Source organism: Peromyscus leucopus, chromosome 1 (genome assembly GCF_004664715.2).
Source record: "Peromyscus leucopus breed LL Stock chromosome 1, UCI_PerLeu_2.1, whole genome shotgun sequence".
Taxonomy (NCBI): Eukaryota; Metazoa; Chordata; class Mammalia; order Rodentia; family Cricetidae; genus Peromyscus; species Peromyscus leucopus.
The window spans coordinates 20,136,167-20,146,349 of record NC_051063.1 but is presented as its reverse complement, the minus strand read 5'-3'; the positions used below and the strand labels follow the sequence as shown (position 1 = coordinate 20,146,349).

General features: G+C 43.1%; 1 pseudogene; it reads right to left on the bottom strand.

Moving 5' to 3' along the window:
- Window positions 1-321: 321 nt before the first annotated feature.
- LOC114710960 lies at window positions 322-9,703 on the bottom strand (annotated as a pseudogene).
- Between the last annotated feature and the right edge of the window lie 480 nt (window positions 9,704-10,183).

The window sequence follows — 10,183 nt, the reverse complement described above, 5'->3', positions numbered from 1 at the left end:
CCCGTAGAACACATACAAAAATATTGAAATGTATTCTTTAGACTGTTAAATTTCATGATGCCAATTATATCCCAATAAAGGTGTTAGAAAGAAAACTGGAAGGAGATACAGAAATCGCTGGCCCATGTTTTTAAAGTCTAGAGATGCTGCTTAGGTCCTGGGGGATGATGGTTACTATCCAGTTGGTTAGTGTTAAGGTTTCCAGTCCTCTAATCAAGGGTTCTTCCTAGTACATAATGCTGTGTGGCACCAGTTAATCCACTTTGGCTCATGCTTTACTATGAGCAGGTAAGGACTGAAGGAGAGACATGAGTGGGAATATCAGTTATGAACGACTATAATGAAGTCAAAGGTGAGGCAGGCTTCAAAAGCCTGTGGTGGCAGCAAAGCTCCAGCAGCAGAGGTGGACACAGCAGAACTTTGGGAGGTGAAATGTCCACAACTGGTATCTGACTGATCACAGCTGGGGAAGATGCGGAGGAGGAGGAAGACGGTGGTGATCAAGAAACCTAGAGGAAGTCAGAAATGGGAAAGGAAGATGAGTTTAAAACTTCACAGGAATCTTGAGTTCTCCATAGGTAGGCATTTACCAAGTGGCCGTCCCTGGTCTAAATCCTGAGGAGTAGCAGGGTACATAACACAGACACCTAGGCGGCATCTCCTCTGATGGGACTCCATCTCCACCAGCAAACACAGCACCAGAGATGAAGGGGCTCTGTTGTGTAAGATTAGTTAAAATCCTTGAGTAGATGCAACTGCTGTGGAGAAGCAACAGAGGACATCAGGTGCCAGGAAGGAGTGGGGATGCTGGACCTCCAGTGTGTAAGAGCAGACAGAGACAGAGAGTGAGAGGGAAGAGTGAAGACACAGTCTAAAATAAAGGTGGGAAATCCAGTCAGGACAGGACAGACTTAACGGGAACTCGGAAGCAGGTCTACCGGAAGCCAGCCAGAGGCTCTGGGGTGGATTTTGCCACTTGAGGCTTCCTCGGTTGTTGGATTTCTTAGTTTTTATAGGCAGTGAGTGGACAATTCAAGAACTTGAGTCAGACAAAAGCTCTGACTCTGGAAATTAGGCAAGATGAGCAAAAAAAAAAAAAATCTACAAGAATCAGACTGATGAGATGAGGCAGAGCGAATGGCATTAAAATATGGAGGAAAGCAGCTGGGAACTTGAATGAGGCTGTCATGACAAACTGTGTATGAGAAGGAAAATACGTCCCCACAGGACTTCCTGTCACGGTGGGCATGAAAACATAACCTGCATTTGTTTTTTTTGTTTTTTTTTTTTTTTTTTTTAATGCATTTGTATCATGGCGGGAGGGGAAGGGTGAGTGTGAACTTGGGTCTCAGCTAATAAATCAGTCTCATTGGCTTTCAGGCTAACTCGATTCTGTACTGTACAGCCTTGGAAAGTTTTAGCCAAGAATAAGAGCCAACAAAGGGCTCCAGTGTTGGTGGTTGCCAGAGTCCGCAGGTGTATGCCTCCCTTACCATACTGTTATTCTGGGGTTGGGGAACTGTATATTTGTTGGTTTATTTACCAGGACAATTCCTAGTATTTCATAGAAAGGCAGGAAATGTGTGTTTACGTACCCTTGATGAGTTGTTAAGTCTCAGAGAGAGACAGGTAGAGCAACTCTCTCTGAATCGTGTGGTCAAGGGTAGGGATAAAGAGAAAGGTAGATCCAGTTGTGCCAGAGGTAGGGAAAGTCAGGTGGAGGTAGGTATTTGTAGAGGAAGTACACCTGGGTTGACCCCTGAGGAGTACCAGGTTTTCTGTAGACTGGGAACGGAGTGTCTGGAAGGACTGTGCATCCATCGCTGTGTGCAGAGCACAAGCAAAGGACCTGAGGCATGAGCAGGTATACACATGTGGAGGAAATACCAGCATTCGGTAGTGACTTGAGGGTCTGCTGTGGAATTGGATGAGACAGGAGCTCTTCCTGGAGATGTCTGCAGGGAGAAATCATGGAATGTTACTCACATCCTTCCTCATCTAGCCTATCTGAATTCTAGTATTCTCTCAAGAACACTGAGGCCAAGCCTTGAGTCTGGAAATGTTTGGAACACAGACAAGAAAAGGAAGAGAAGTCAAGAGAGGCTAAGTCAATGAAGGGAAGGTGTGTGCTACTAGGCTGACAGGGCATTTATGCATCAACTTGTGTTTCCTGTGTGGGGGTGAGGCAAGGCTTTCTCAGGGGTAGGAAGTTGGCCTTTCCTCTCTATCACACATAAATATACATTTTTACATTATAAGATCAGACACCGTGGTGATATTTTATTTGTTCTGTAATAAATAAAGCTTGCATGGAGATCAGAGGAAAAAGCCAGCCACTGTATTAAACATAGAGGTCAGGCAGTGGTAGCACACGCCCTTAATCCTAGCGTTCTGGAGGCAGAGATTCATCTGGATCTCTGTGAGTTCAAGGGCACACTGGGAACAGAGCCAGATGTGGTGGCACATGCCTTTCATCCCAGCACTAGTTAACCTTAGAGGTCTGGAGGTCTGTACAGACAGACAAGAAGTGATAGAGCTGGGCAGAAAGAGGAAAGTGATGTAGCTGGGCAGAGAGAGGAAGTGAGATGGCAGGGCACAGAAAGGATATAGGCATGAGTATACAGGAAGTAGCTCACTCTGGAGGCTGAGGAGTTGGTAAGGTGATGTTGGTTGTAGCTTGTCCTATTCCTCTGATCTCTCAGTTTTCACCCCAATATCTGGCTCTGAGTTTTTTTTTTTTATTAATAAGACCATTTAGCATTTTGTCTTACAAGACACATCTATCATTTTCTTCTGAGCACCCAGCTCTGTCCTTAGATCTCAGGGCACAGGTAAGAGAAACTTGTGGGAAGCTGAGTGTGTGCAAGGAACTATCCCCCATCACTGTAGATGAACTGTCCTGAGCCCGGGGCATAGGAGGTTGAACCTTAGTGGTGTCTAAGTCAGCCAAAGCTAGCACTTTGCCTCCTGTTCAGAACATCTGGTTCACAGCTCCCCCAAGACAGCTTTTTGTCATGACAGACACTCTCTTAATGCTACACTGTTAACATCCTTTAGTCTTCTTTCAACTCCTTAGCAAAACTCCTTGCCCATCTGGGATACTGTCCTCCCCTGCACACATGGAAGGTGTGCTACCTGGAACACACATATACTGCTTCCCAATACTGCCTTTATCTGTACATTCTCAGAACCTCTCAGTCCACTCGCCGCAGTGTCTCTCTAAGAACCTTGTGTGAACCACAGTGCCCAGGACATAGACACATCAATAATTATGAATTGCTTCATCAAAAGGCAGCTCCTGTCTTGTGAGTCTTCAGAAAACAAAATTCTTCCAGTAACCCATTCAATCCAAAGCTACCTCAAGAAACCACATTCCTAATGCTGGAACAATAAACCTTCCCATTTAGCTGATAGAGAAATGTGTTGTGTTACAATGTAAACCAAATTAGCTCAATAAAGAGTTTTGACTTTCTGGTAACCTTCTGTCGAAAATCCATGAGCTGGTAAGAGTCAGAATGGAGCTGTTATATTTGAAACTAAACTGAAGAATCAGAACAGATGCAACGCATAAAAGAGAGACGGCACACTGGCTTTAAATGCATATAACATGGGACTTTGATGTTTGCTTCCTAACGATTTATTTAAAATTGTTTGCCCTTTGAGCCGCTTTAATTTTGGATGCCAGAGTTCTCTCTGGGTTCTGTGAAGAATGGTCCGCATACATTTCTTAAAATGCAGGTTTTATTATTTATTTATTTGGGTACTTATTTTCTGACAGGTCAACTAGCATGGAAATCCTGGGCCTTAGGAGGTCTGAGTCTCATTTTTATATTTACACAGGGAGCATGCTGTTTCTCGCTGAAGTCGGTTGAACTATATGGGCCAGTTTCTCTTGTCGGCTTCTTACAAGCTTTGAAATGGAAGAAGAAATGCACAGCAGGGTAATCCAGCCCTTTGAAATTTGGGAAACTGGGCAAGATGCACTGTGGTATTGATTTGTAATAAGCTTTGTTCAGAAGGCATCCACCTATAATGCGATGAGGATTCTTTTTGGATTAAGATGCCTGGTGGTTATAAATGAATAGCTGTTACCTCTTTATTTGGGATTGGGAGGTGGTAACAGTGGTGTGAGTATATGATTTTCAGTGATTTCCTTTGTGGGTTTTTTTTTTTTTTTGGCATTTCTTTTCTAGGCATGTTCTTTCATTAGAGGTACAAATGACAATGTAAAAGACATGCCACTTCAGGAGTTAATTCATAACCTACAGCTGAGGGAGCTGAGGGAGCTGTGCTCCTGGGTGCTTCTCACTGATACTATTTACTGAGCTCTCAGGATGCCGAGCACGGTCCTGGCCCTTTATAGTAGGATGCTCATCATTCCACTTCTCCTTGCCAGGATCCTCGAAGCTGTGCACCCGAAAGTCCCATTTCTGAGATGAGGAGACAGAATCATGAAGGAAAGGTAGCCTGCGCAGGGATCAGAGCTGGTAAAGCTTAGGACCGACATAAGGAATGATGTTTGCTTGCCTTCAAGGCCAAGCACTAAAAGCTAGACCCCGATCGCACCTCCATCTGAACACCTACATGCAAGCAGGCTGGGAGCTCCCTGCTAGATGCTTACAGACCTCAGCTCTACACTGGCCAGGACAGGCAAGCTGGGGCCATTTCAGAAGGAATCACTTAAATCATTTTGTCCTTTAAATCTAATCAATGCTAAAACTCCACTTCTCTAGCTCTGTACATTGCTCAGTTGGTTTTTTGTATGTTTCTTCCCAATTGCCCACACACTCTTTTAGCTGGGATTGCTGAGACCTCAGTGTCAGGAAATTCCGAGCTACTTTTAGACATAAGAGATTGAAAATTACATGAGATTTTTTTGTCTGTTATAAAAAGCTTAAAACTGAATTATTTAAACCTGGATACCTGCCTACATACACTATTATAATTTTTGACACAATGATGCTTTTCTTTAGAATGCTGTCAGGCAATGCCAATCCCTGTTTGAAGGTCTTCCAGTATGCCTTACTGTTTCTGTTCCTATTTCCTAGATTTTCTATGAAGTTGAATAGATTCTGTGTATCAGCCCTTCACTTTTCATCCAGGTCAGTTGGAATGTTCCACTTTCAGAGCCCACCGAAAGGTCTTTGAGTGAAATAAACCCCTATCCTCTATAACTTCATAGCCATCTAGATGAAGCTGAGATAGGAGACCGTGGTAAAGGGCAGCAGGATGAGGGAGGTTCCTAGGTCAATTTTTTATACCTTTCCAAGAATCCTGGAGTCATTTATGAAGCGATGTGTTCCTTGGGAATGGGACCTTGTTTGAAAATGCAGTCTTTTGCTCATAATCATGTACAAGGAACTCATTCAATCGGACCATGACCCAGTCTGACAGTTTCCTTATAAGTGGGGAATTTGAATCCAGAGGCAGAGAAAATAGAGAGAGAAAACTATGGGTGAGTAGGGTTTTGTGCACATAAGTGTGTGCCCCCTCCCACATATTATTAATATGTGATGGCTATTCTTGGTTGTAAACTTGACTACATCTGAAATTAACTAAAAACACACTTGTGAAGATTTTTTTTTCTTAAATCATTTGAAGTGGGACGACTCACTTTGAATCTGGATCTTTGAGGTGGGAAGATACACCTTTAGTTCAGATCTTGTGAGGTGGGAAAATCCACCTTTAATCTGGGCCACACCTTCTCATGGCAGCCTATATAAAGGACGTGGAAGAAGGAAGGTTGATCTCCGCTGGCAAGTCCATTCCATCATTGGTATTAGAGTCTACATTTTTAGGTCTCCAACATATACTGAAGCCATCCAAAACATTCAGCCTTGTAGACTGAACAACTGCCGGGTCCTTGGACTTCCTGTCAGCGACAAGATTGTTGGACTAGCTGGACCAAAGCCTGTAAGACATTCTAATAAATGCCCTTTCTTTTTCATCCCACTGGTTCGGTTCCTCCAGAGAACCCTGACTAATACAGATTTTTGTACCAGAAGTGGTTCTGGAGTGGAGCAACAGAAATATAAGGATGACTTTTTTTTTAAGTACCAGGAATAGGCTTTCCAATTTGCTGACACCTACAGTTACTGAAGCCTTTCCAGCTACCGAAACCTCTCCTAGAAGCTCGGATATACTGAAAACCCATGGTGTGAACTGCTTTACAAACTTACGGAGACAAATACATTTGATTATTTCAATTCACCAATTGTAAGAGACAACAGATTTGGTGACCCCATACATAAAACTTTTGACAATTTATGAAAAAAAAAATAAGGAAAATTATGGTGCTAATTGGTTGCTCCTAGCATCTCTGGGTTAAGCAACAAGGGAAAAGAACGAACTTGGTGATAAAATTAACCAACATCTAGCTTCTCAGAATACGGTGAAGGACAATGATGAACTCAGGGATAAAATTGGCAGGCTCCAGATGTGCATAAACTGCCTGAATGTTTTTAAGTGTGTCCTGGAAAAGAATCATCTCTCTTCTTCAGCCACAGAGCTCAAGTTTCAGAAAATCAGCCCAAAGCCCTCATTATAAGGCTGGCTGAATTACAGTGAAAATTTAAGTCCCAGCCTCAGAGGGTGTTGGTGGTTAGAGTAGGGCATTCATTGATAAAGAATGGGATCCTGTAACTTGGGATGGGGATGTGTGGGAGGACCCCGTTGATACTAAGAACTTCGAACCCTCAGCTTCTCAAGGGTTTTTCTCACCTGAGGAAGTAGTCTCTCCACCCTCAGCAGAAGATGTGCTCCTACCACTACTCCATGAAATACTGCCTTTTCTGCTCTTGACTGAGGAAATGAATACTTCATTATCTGCTAAACCAGCAGTAAGTTTCTCTGAAGGAGATGCCCGGCAAGACACTGGTGACGTCACTCAGGGCCCACCGATAGTTGCCTATAGTCCTGTATAACCAGGCATACAGCTAAGCAGGCTCGTAGAGAGAAGGTGAATAGTGTAGTCCACGAGGAGGTATGCTACACCATAAAGAGCTTAATGAGTTTGCTAACTCATTCAAGCAGAAGTCTAGGGAATATGTGTGGGAATGGATTTTAAGGGTGGGGGAGTAATGGTGGAAGGAACATAAAACTGGATCAGGCTGAGTTTATTGAAATTGACCCACTGAGTGGCGATTCTAGGTTTAATGTAGAAGCTCACATAGTTTTGTTTTGTTTTTTTTTAAGGTATTAAAAGTTTGTTTGAATGGTTGGCTGAAGCATTTGTCAAAAGATGGTCTACTGAAAAAGAGTTGGAGATGCCTGATAGCCCTTGGCTTCAGTGTGAATGAAGGGACTTTAAGGCAATTGCAAGAATAGAGTGGGTATTACATGTAAAACTGAATCCTTCACAATGGGAAGGCCCAGAAGACACGCCCTTCACTTATCCTATAAGACACAAAATGGTGAGAGGGCACCAGCACATTTGAAGGGCTTTGTTCTCTCCCTTTTCCCTGTGCCAGACCTAGGGTTGGAGATGCTGCTTCTCACTTGGATGGATTAAATGCTGTGGGTGTAAGTGGGTCCCTCAGTAGCAGGGGCCAGGTGGAAGGAAGCACTGAATGCCAAAGGCACAGTAAGCACAGTTATCATAATGGGTAGCACAGGCAAAGCAATGTCCATGATGGCCTGGCCCATAATGGGCAGCACAGGAAAAGTGATTTTTATGGTGGTATGACTTTTTGGACTTTTGGTACTAGCTAATCAGTCATGATGTTTCCAGGCATGAAATAGATAAGAAGCCTACTGAATTTTTGTTTGATTTGAATAAGCAGAAAACTTCTCAAACAAATGAAAGAAAAGCTTCACTGGAGTGTGGCAAAAGAGAATCTTGGCCCATGAACCAGACTTGAACTAGCTTGCAAATTTAGAACCCCTTGAATGAAGGGACAGCAGGTTCCCCTGAGGAAGGACCTTGCTGAAACCCCTACGAGCTATACTGTTAGCCAGAGGGTCCTTCCCCAGAGGGACCTAAGGCCTTTTACAAGGGCAACTGTACACTGGGAGAAAGGAAACATTCATCAATACTGGTTCAGAATTGACACTGATTCTGGGAGACCCCAAGATGTACTGTGGCCCACCAGGAGGAGCTTGTGGAGGTCAAGTGATTAATGGAGTTTTGACTGAAGTTAGATTTACAGTAGGTCCAGTGGGTCCCCAAACTCATCCTTTAGTTATCCCCCAGTTTTAGAATATACAATTAGGGTAGATATACTTAGAAGTTGGCAGAATTCCTAAAATATATTATTGTTCAAGTCACATAATGTCTAATTTTTTTTTTTTTGAGACAGGGTTTCCGTATGTTGTTTTGGTGCCTGTCCTGGATCTCGCTCTGTAGACCAGGCTGGCCTGGAACTCAGAGATCCTCCTGGCTCTGCCTCCCAAATGTTGGGATTAAAGGCATGTGCCACCGCTGCCCGACTAATTTTTTTAATAGCAGTCTTAACAAAACTAATTCAGAGTATGTGTGATTTATAACAGTTCAACTTAGAACTTTTTGACTTAAGATGATGTAAAGTGAAAAATATTCAGTAGAACCTAAACCTCAAACTTTTGAACTTTTTTCCTGGACTAGTGACACACAGTGTGAGAATCTCTTGGAGTACTGCAATACAGCAGTGGTATTGGTGGCTGTTCCAATACTAGTGAGCTGCAGCTCCCTGCTAGCCATATGACCCTGAGGACACTGTTCCTAAATTAGGGTATCTGGGAGACTGCATGTACTGGATAGACTTGCAGTAGACTTAACAGGATGTAAACTCATCATACAGCCATGAGCATCCTTTTCCTTAGAGTTTTCCTCCAAAGTCTAGGCTGTCTGGAATCAGGATGGGGAAAAAGAAGAAGAGGAGGGGATTTTGCTGAAAGAATGGGGTGCTGATGTGAACAGAAGCTGGGCTAGAGAGTTTGGGCAGAAGGGGGATCTTTCAGAGAAAGGGATGGAAGGGAGAAAAGAACAGGAAGGCTGACACAGGAATGCAGGGACCCAACTGTGCCCCAGTCAAGAGCTAGTAAGCATCACCATGGAGCTCTCCTCTTGGTTGGTTACAAGGTCCTACTGCTTACCCCATAGGATTGTCTTCGAATACAGAAATCCTGAAAGGAAGCAGTTAGATTTCATGTGGGTAGAGATCTTATATGCACCCTCAAAGCAGGTCATTAAGTCCTTCAGGGATGGGAACATGTCCAGGCACTTGAGTTCAACCATGTGTTGCTGGTCAAAACTATCATAATTGAGTAAATCCACAAATGTTGTAGCATCCCTTGCAAACCATGGTGACTGCTTTTCCAGGAACTTGGAATAGGACTTCATCTTCTCAGGGAGGTCCTCTAGGTTCTCTGGTGGCTTCTTCAACTCAGCTTTGTAGTAGACCATGATAACACTCATCTATGAATCCATAACCTGGTTTTCCAAAATGCCCACATGAATCATCTCCTCCTCTGTCTTTCCACATAGGTTATACTTGTAGGCAATGTAGTTCAGGATGGCAGCCATCTTGTGATCTTGTGTGGCATGTCAATTAAGTAGAGAGACTGGGACAGTCCAGGCCCAGGTTGAATTTAGTCACTGGCTCCTGTCATAGCTAGGAGAATTCCCCATTTAGTATATCTTCTCTTTCTTGCTTGAATCTCTGCATTCCAGGAGTAGGCAGATGGCATGGCATACCCCACAGATGTCCTGGTAATCCAGTATCATGGTTTCTGCAGAGCTGGTGTACAGTGAAGGAAGCCTATTATAAATTTTTATTGTAATATATTTATTGTATTTTGTGGTTGGCTTCATAAATACATATGAGTATTTCATGTACTTTTTCCATATTCCCCCACTGTCCTCTTTCTCTCTCTTTCCCACTTCCATTCATTTCTGCAGACAGTCTCACTTGTACATTCATGTCATACATGTATGGGTATATATGAATGACTTTGTCTCTCTATAAAATCCACGAGTGAGAGAAAAGGTGTGATACTCATCTTTCTCAGTCTGAAATTTCACTTAACTTGAAAGCCCTGGGTTTTCCCATTTTCCTACAAATGCCATAAATTTGTTCTTCTCTATGACTAAATACAATTCCGTTGTTTATATACACCATGTTTTCTTTATGCAGTCATTTATTGACAGACACCATAACTGACTCCATAGATTAAGTTTTGAAGTGACAGGGTCTGTAGTTTAAAG